This window comes from Varanus komodoensis, unplaced genomic scaffold (assembly GCF_004798865.1).
Source record: "Varanus komodoensis strain SLA01 unplaced genomic scaffold, ASM479886v1 scaffold1, whole genome shotgun sequence".
In the NCBI taxonomy this organism is placed as follows: Eukaryota; Metazoa; Chordata; class Lepidosauria; order Squamata; family Varanidae; genus Varanus; species Varanus komodoensis.
This window is the reverse complement of record NW_025335268.1, coordinates 39,005,892-39,015,460: the sequence shown is the minus strand read 5'-3', so window position 1 is coordinate 39,015,460 and position 9,569 is coordinate 39,005,892.

Here is a 9,569-nt window from a genome sequence, read left to right as displayed (position 1 = left end):
CATGCCCTACAAAATAGAAGTATGTCAATAAATGAATAAAATTAAAAAATGTAAAACAAATCCAGAAACTGTCCATAGGTCAAATCTCATGCATAGGAAGCTTATGTGAACTAATTATTTGAATAGCATGAGTATTAAGCAAGCACCTGTGCCATAGTTTCTGTAGTTATTTCTTTGTTGTTGGGTGGTTTGTATTTGAATTTTGGACTAATCAATATTGGGCAAGTAAGCCCAGGGCGAGTGGATCCATGTTCCAGTGTGAGGGCAGATGATCTCTACAACTTTTCCTGTAGTACCACATGCTACAGTTTACAGGGAATTTCTGGTGTTTTAATGAACTGGGTCCACACCAGTTCATTCAAACATGCAATAGTCTCCTCAAGCATTTATTTTATTTTTTGATGAGTTGGAAGAGAAATCAAATAAATCTAGTTTAATGTAACCAGTAATGTTCAAGTTTTCTGCACAGATTGATTCCAAGTCAAAAATATGTGTGTTGAGGTTCAAGAACAATTTGGTCATTCATTCAATTTGGTCATTCATATATAATTGAGAGCTTATCGCTCTTGAATACGTAGGGGTGCTTTCATACAAGTGGCTCACACTATCACAAAAGCTGTTTGGCTAAAAGAAACATCCAATTATCCCTGTGCTAGAGAGCGAGGGCCTTTTTGGGGTGCTAGCTTGCGTTTGTGAAAAGGACAAACTTGGAGGCACTCGCCATCTTCTTCGGAGGAGCAGACTGATGGAAAAATGCCATTTGTTACAAGGTTTTGACACCCTCTAGTGGCTTGCCATGGAATGTTTCAGCTGAAGCTACCCAGAAATTGTGAATGAGACTCGGGACACAAAGGGGATGCTAAAGAGAGAGAAATGAAAGGCTGTGTAAGAGATGCTATTTCATTACATCTTGAAAAGCAGGCCATCTAGTACTAAGCTAATGAGGAAGCACAGATGTCTTCAGATCCCTTGATTTCCATATCCTGTTTGCTGACCTGTAATTCTGTGATGAAGAATGATCATGAGTCTCAGTACAGGCAGAATTAGAATTCATAAGCTCATTGTCTTGAATAAAAGAGGCAATGGCTTGTTAGATTCGCAGTCTGGCTTCTCAGTTCCTTGCCCGCCTTGGGGAGTAACACTGAAAGGCCTGTTATCAAACCGGCCGGCCGGCCAGTGCGGTGCATCTGTGGCTTTGAGTCATGGCATTGCTACTTCACGGTTGTGAAAATCCAAGTTGGGATAGAACAGGGATTCCATGTCCACATAATTCAAAGTCAACATTTGTCCCGGGGTAGTCTAACACTGCTGCCATATGGAGGGAGAAATGGAAGAGAGCTGTGGGCTGGCTAGGATTTGAGGAAGTTGGGATGGACACCAAGGAAGATCAAGCATGGAAAATGGGGTATTATTTCTGATGGAAAGTGAAAACAGTGTTAGTCCACTAGATCACAGTGTCACCCAAAAAGCAGGAAAGGAAATGCTGCACATGTTGCAATTCTGCAACACAACTGAAAGTAGAGGCAACTGATTAGTGGCCTCACAGAGAAAAGCTGAATTAAACTGAAATCATGATTTTGTGAACCTGGGCTAGGCTTGTATTTGAAACACACAACCAACCTGGTATTTTCTGCCAGAGATGTACAATAAATGGATCTGGGCCCAGGGGCTGAAACAGGCCTGGGTCAAAGTGTGGCAATTCCCTGCATGATGTGTTCAAGCCAGAACACTTCTCCTTCTCAGCGCTTGAGAGAGAAGGCATCTGCAAAGCAACATTTCTGGGTCTCCTGGTTATGGACTTTTCAATTTGCTTAATTAACCCTAATGCTCTCTGTGGGTCCAATAACAGGCACAGCTGTCTTTATAGTGCATAGATGCTGCGTACTTCCCTCGTAATGCAAAGCATTCCTCCAGTCTTTTTAAATTGGGGTTTTTCTTTTTTTCATGAACATGAAGTTCTGATTGACTCTTAAAGTTAATATGAAGGGATTAATCTTCCACGGTAAGGTTTTAAAAGTACAGAGGCTTGAGCTAAAACTCTCTGAAAAGGGAAGCAAAGAGGTAACACTTTGATTCAGGATATATGAAATATGATGAGAACAAGAAGACTGGGGCTTTGAAGTCTTGATTAAAATACTGACTGCCGCTGTTTCACCAATGTGTCACAACAGAACTAAATGAAATGCTCACCACCTTTCTTTTCAATACCTGCTTAAGTGACCTTTTATATTTTGAAGGAAGAGCAGCCACAGGCCCCCACATTGGCTTCCTGTCCCTCTCTGGATTCCCTTCATTCCAAACGTGTTGTTCACAGTCAGACACATCTTTGGGAGCACGGAGTAGCTGGAATAGGGGTTCAGGAGGGGGCTTCCGTGGGGCCTGATCACATCCAGAGCCGGAACAAGGCCACTGCTGCTTTGGTTTGGCTGCTATACGCACACTTCTGCAAAATCATGAACAAGATGTGTAAACAGCAGCTGATAGCAGGCCTGGTTCCAGACTTTGAAGGGTTCTTGGGTGAGACACCACCTGTGGTCCCCTTCCTTTGCAAGTCTGTCTTCTCACCCAGCGCTGTTGCTCCATCCCTTTTGCTGCCATGTGCTTGCTTGTAGGCAGAGTGCAAGGGAGCAAGGAAGCTGCAGCATCTCTTGTTCCTCCTTCCCTCCACCACCACCACCTGGCCCAGGGTGAAAGGTGGGTGAACAAGCAGGTTGCCAAAATGAAATGAAGAGCAACTCCAGTGGGGCTCATGTACAGCAGGGATTCTGCATACACAGAAGTACAGAAAAGCCATTTGCTCAACACATACAATTTCCTGTGGGACCCGGTTGTATGCAGGATTACAAGAACAGATTTTCTGCCCTGCTTTCTGCCTGTAGATAGCAAACAGGATTTCTTTGCATGTGGATAAAGATATCTTCTCATGTGTGGTTTGGCAAAATAGGCCTGCAGATCTTTTTTGGCATATGCATGGCACAATGTCGATACATCGTTTTGTCATGATCTACGCACAAGGATTCACAGCCTCCTGTGAATTTGCTGTGGATTTCAGCAAATGTTGCTGAAACTGTACGTGAAGTTTCTAGTCCTAAATATTATTATATGAACTTTTCTTCTTCAAATGATGGGAGTTTGCAGGGATACAGTGCTTACCTGGATTTGGATGGAGCTCACTGGGGATTCATTGACATTTTGTAATATTTATGTTTCTTTGCAACTGTTCAGTCTAAACATAACTGGTATCACTGCATTAAACACTCCAAGAGAAAACCAGAATTAGTTTGTCCATTGTTCTTATTAGCTCAAGACTATCCAAGGCCCTCAGAACTACACCTGTTGGAAGAGCCACATCCCGTGTACAACAATCTTTTGTCTGGGTACTGGGCAAAATCAATAGTTCAGAGGTAGAAGAGAAAACCAAGAGCCTCCCCTGTCTTTTTTGTGTTGTTCTCTCATAAAGTTTTTGCATTCACTTAAATAGCTCAGGGGAAATACTGTTGTTTTAAGCATGTGTTTGGTATATTTACAGTGTCTGTAGGCTGCCCCGAAGATGCAACATTTGTTGTAGTTAATTTCTAAGACTACAGGATAGCTTGGAAGGCTGCTTCAAGTGCTGATTTTCAGAAAGCACCGATCAGGTGGGTACAGGGCCCGCCTGTAAGCGCAGAGAAGCATGGGGGCTTTCCATGGAGAAACAGGCACAGAGTTAAATTCTGCAACGGTGCGAAAAAAGGCAATTTGTCAAGCCACTTGTCATGCTTCTGGCCTAAGCATGCCCTGCTTTTTTATGTGCTATTTTGTAGCAAGTGCATTTCCACAATCACACATTCATTCCATTTTCTCAGCCATTAAAAGAGTTTGATTAGTACAAATGTTAGTGAAATTCCTCCAAAGCAAAACATGCAGCTGCTCCAGGCACAAAACTGAGCATCTGTTCATAATACTCACCTTCGTAGGGAGCCTGTATTTGTGTTTTATGAATTTCCTATTAACTTCAGAATTGATTGCAGGCTCTGGAGCTTGCGCAGCCTCTGTCTAAGCAATGCCATTTCTGTGCATGCCCTAAGCTGGTGGATCAACCCCAAAAACAATCAACCAGAAAAGGGGTAGTAGTGCAGGGACATATAATATCATGCTGCTATGTATATTTCTATACTTCAGCTCCCAAGATGTACTTTATATTGCACTGGCAGAAAAGTTCCTGTAAACAGAGCACTGCCTGACCCTGTTTTATTGGACGAGTTCCAGTTTTTGAGGCCCAAGGATGTGGACAGGGTGCTTGGCCAAGTTCAACCCACCACCATTGTGCTCAACTCTTGCCTGTTGTGACTTATTGGAAGAGCTAAGGAAGAGAGTCACACCTGGGTCCAAGAGGATGTAAATTCCTGTTCCAGCACCTTTAAAAGAAGTTCTGATCAAACCATTTCTAAAAAAGCCTAATCTGGTCCCAATGGATATGAATAACTATAGGCCTATTGCCAACATCCCCTTCCTAGTCAGTGTCTGGACTCGGTAATGGACTGGATGAGGCCAAGACATTGAGACTTACTCAGTGCAGAAGTGCTGTTAGTGGGTGGACCATCTGTCCAGTTGGGAGCTTTTCAACTTGTCCTGGAGTGGGTTGCTCTCCCCTAAAGGACGAAGTTCAGAGTTTGAGGGTGCATCTGAATCTAGAACTGCCACTTGAGTCACATGTGGACTCAGTGGCATGAAGCCAGGTTTTACCAGGTTAAGCTGATTTACTGACTAAGGCCCCATCTGGACAGGCAGAGCCTGGCCACAGTGATCCATGCTCTGGTAACCTCTCATTTGGATTGCTGCAATGTGCTGTACATGGGGCTGCCTTTGAAAATGGTCCAGAAATGCCAGCGGACACAGAACAGAGCATCACAGCTATTAAGGACTGGCTAACGAGAGAATATCACACCAGTCTCTTTCAGCTGCATGTCGAGGCTTGCAGCCTGGTATGTAAATAATCCACACATTCTAGAGCAATAAAACTAAAGTCCTTTAATGCTAATTGTCTACAAGATTTACAGCTCTATAGGTAAGTTCCCTAATAGCGGTCCTTGCTAAGCAGATGTTAACTCTCTAATGGCTTCTCTTCCCAAGCCCACGTGGGATCATTCTTCCAAGTCACACCTTTCCTCCCTCTTACATAATAAACTTTGCCGCTGTTCGTATCAGTGTAAAATACATTTTCGGCTTTTGAGAATTCCACGACACCTATTGTGTCTTCTGTTTCCGGCTCAGGGAGATCAGCATCAGAGGGGGAAGAGGCAGTTTGTTCTGCCTCCTTCTGAGTAGAACTTGTAGCTTCCTCTTTCTCATGGCTCTCTGTCTCTGATAGAGGTCCAGGCGTTTGCTCAACATGCTGGGGCTCAGAGGAAGACGCAGCAACTGGCTCAGCTGTCTCTGCATTGGGTTGTGGGGTCGACTGTTGGGCCCTGGGTGTCAAGTGCAAGGTCTCCTCATGAGTCACTGTTTCTGTTGGGGCTTCATGCACGACACTGCATCAGCTGCCAGTTGAAGTCTGGGCCCAATTCAGAGTGCTGATGCTAATATTTTAAAGTCCTAAATGCTTTGTGGCCAGGTTATCTAGAGGAACACCTTGCTCCATATGTTTCTACCCAGACCCTAAGATCATCTGCAGAGGTCCTTCTCGGGGAACCACCCCCAAAAGAATCACAGGGGGTAATAACTAGGAGAAGGGCTTTCTCAGCAGTTGCATCCCATCTTTGGCACTTGCTCTCCAAGGAGGTACACCTGGCACCCTCCTCTGTTCTTTTCAGTGCTAGGTGAATACCTTTTTATTTGCCAGATATTTTAATAGATAAGAATTGCGTGTTATATCACTGCTATGCTGTGTATTCAATTTATCTTAATTGGTATAGCTTGTTGACCTTTGTTGTACTGGGTTTATCATTTTATTTAAATTATTGTTGTATGGTTGATATATGTTTTTTAAAAAATTGTAAACTGCCCAGAAAGCCCACTGGGTTATGGGGTGGTATATAAAAATGTAAACAAACAAATAAATAAATGGGGGGATAGGGGAGGATTGTGCCTGCTCTGATAGTTCAGAACATTCCTCAAAGTGGTCTTGTGCCAGAAAGCAATTGTCTAACTATCTGGCTGGTTTAGTAAAGGAGTATGTGACCTGCAGATTACTTTACAAAGTCTATGCCTGGACAGCAGTCCTTCTGAACTCATGGAACCCTCTCTTTGCCTTCCTCCTTGACTCACAACAATATTTCCTTGGAAATAAAGTTTCATTTCCATCTCTGGACATGTTCATCTAAGGACTCATTACTGCTTGGCATAGAATCTTCTCTGCACGGACACAGTCGTCTGTACCACATTGGAATGCTGTAGCCCACTGTTAACTATATTCTTTTACATTAAAAAATGGGGGTGGAAAGCATCCTTCGTAGTAGAATCTTTGAGGTGGGTTAGTCACGTGTAGGCCAAGTCTGGACAACCCAAGGCCACAAAGCGACCCCAGCCATGGTGTGCTCTTGATTCCTCATGCATGACAATTTGTAGGAGCTTTGCTTGATGTCTTCCTCCTCCAGGTTCTCTCTGAACCTTTGCAACCATCTCATGACCTTTTTCAGATTGTGGAAAATCTGATACTGATTTGGTCAGGAGGATTTTCATGCTGAATGGTCAGTATGAAATCCTCCAAGTTTTGTCCAATTCCACTATATCACAGCCATACACAGTGGCTTTATAATGGAATACACAGAAAGGCAGGAGAAAGAGAACCCCGAGGAAAAGAAATTGTAAAGAAATCATTCTTAATACCACAAAGAACCTGGAAGCAGAAGCCTAGGAAAAGTGGCATGTTAGAAGCCATATATAACAAAGTCCTTATTCATAGCAAGATTAGACCAATCAAGTCAATGAGATGTAAATTAGCCATTGCTCGCTTCAGCCCTGCTGATTTCAGTGATTTTAGTAAGTATGACAACATCTGGATACATATCGACTGTGAAGATGGAAGTAGTTGGGATGGCTGATCAACATGTGAGACATTGTCAGAATGGGTAACCTAACAAAGCAAAATATAGAAGGGAAATGGTCTTGCAGTCTCAGCAACAATTGGCATTTTAAAATTGGAAATTCTCAAGGTGGATATCTAAAGCTTAGAAGAAATATTTTGTAAGACTTTGGAAAAAATATTGTAAATGCTGTTTCCTCCCAACTTTATCAAGTTTGTTCTCCACGGTGTGAATTAGACTCACTAATTCACACACAGTTAAGAGTTGGTTGCATATATGTTGACTTGGCAAGAAGAGGCAGCCAATGTTCACGTCCAGGCAGATGCTTTCTTTCATGAGTTGGTTGCATTTTGTGAAGGTAGAGATAACTCTAAGGATCATGGCATGGTTTGCCTATAAAGAGGAGACTCCAGTGGACTGAAAGAAACACAATTTGTATCATAAGGGAGATGCTAAAGAAGCATAAGCTGTATTTCACATCAGTTGTTTTGGCCTCTTTCCTATCTTCAGTCCCCAGAGACATGTGTTTGAATGTGCATATGGAATTTAATTAAACTTAGCTTGGTTTTAATAAACTGAGGCATTGTGGGAATTTTGTGAGGTTGAAGTGCAACACAGCACAATCGGTTCAAATAAAATAAGCTTTAATAGGAAATAGACTTGCAAATATTATGAGCTATCTCTGCTTTGCCTTGCATTGGAAGATTAAACACTACATTCCCGCAGGGAAAGGAACATATACATTATCTTAACAGTGCTGTCACTGGACGTGATAGGAATGCAGAGGAAGTAGGAAGCACTTTCTAGAGTAGACAGTGCGACATAAAAGTCAGAGGGTTAGACAAGAACTGGGCACATCCAGATTTCACCACCGGCAGCCGTGACATTCATTGGGTTATCTTGCTCCAGTCACTACTTTCAGCCTAATCTACCTCACAGAGTCGTCATGAGGATAAAATGAGAAGATGCTATCGCTGGAGGAAGGACAACATATAAATGCAATACATATATAAATATTCCCTCTTCTTCCAGATCTCTGTTACACTAGATTTTCCAATCCGCTCCACCTGAAAGATACGCCGACCATAACTGAAAGGGATAGCTTGTCATCTCCCTGTTCTGGAAGATTCAAAAGTTTTAAAGGAGCAACAGGAGTGCAAGGAACTTTCTGCCTAAAGCCAATGTTAAAAGAGGAAGGAATGATATAAAAAGTAATTGATATTTGGCAGACGAGGATGGGTGTTGCATTAGCTTCAGCAATTGTCTTGGGTTTTGTCCAAGTAAGTATTAAGATGGCTGTTCTGCTTGGTTCACTCACCTTTTAAGTTGCTGTGAGCGGAACCTGCATTTTCTTAAACTTCACCACTTGGAACCACTTGGTTGAAGGACTTTGCTCAGGGTGAACCAGGCCAAGGAAGTGGATCCCATTAGCTTGGCAGCCATGTGCATCAGTCTTGCTTTGGGCAGATGTTGCATATACCTGTGTCACATATGTTGAACATAAAGAAGCTTTCTTAGCGAATTGTTCTGGCTTGGCAACCTGTATAAAGAAATGACTTTGGGTTTGACATAGGTGTGAGGCAACAGTGATGGCCACTTGAGCAGGGCTGGATAAGCACCTGTTCTGGGATGGGTGTAAAGCAACAGCCATTTTAAGGGTGGCCATGGGAGGGTGGTTAAGGCAACACCTCTTGAGGGTGGCTGTAAGGCAGCAGCTTGCATGGACTGGGCAAGTGGCACAGCTGGTCACTCCATCAGGAGAAGCTGGAAGAAGCAGGTCAGGGTGAGTGGTTTGCTTGGTATGGTAATCAGTGCTTTTCTTACACATAATCTTTCTGGTCATTTTGGTGATGATTGTTTTGATGATGGGAATGATGTCATATACTATTGTTTACAGAACTATTTATTTAAATTCTGAAGTGCAGGTGGCACTATACTTAAATTAGTATAGTGCCATCTGCACTGCATCATAACTTAAATTAAAGTGAAGGGGTTACTTAATAAATGCTAAAGGCACATACACTAAGCCAACCAGCTTTCAGTATTGACTTCGGTTATGGTTTTTATTTATTGTTTCTTTCTTAACCCATATTTACCAAGGTCAGCTTATGAGCATCATGTCCACTGGTCTCTGATGTTTTCTAGAAGAGGAATCATGAGAGAGTTTCAGCTCACTGCCAGTTGGGTAGGGTCCTAGATTCTACAACCAGGTGAAAGGGATCTTTTCAAAGGCTAGAAGAAAGTGAGAAACTTAAGCTGCTGACATCTACGCCTTGAACATGCAGTCAGGTTTCACTGGCATGCCTTTGTCTGAGGAGTGAGTCATGGGGCACTGTTCTCCCAGCTGCCTTCATTGGCCATGGGGGCTCAGGAACAGTCACAAGTGTTGGTCCCTTTCATCATCCTGCCCATTCACTTCTGAGGCTTCTGAGGAGCCACTCCTGGTGATCCAGATGGATCAGAAATCTACTTGGAAACCATCAGGAGTCGGACCCTAATCTGCTGTCTCCCATCTTACGGGATGCCCTTCCAATGCAGATCAGCTATACATCTATGTTACTTTGC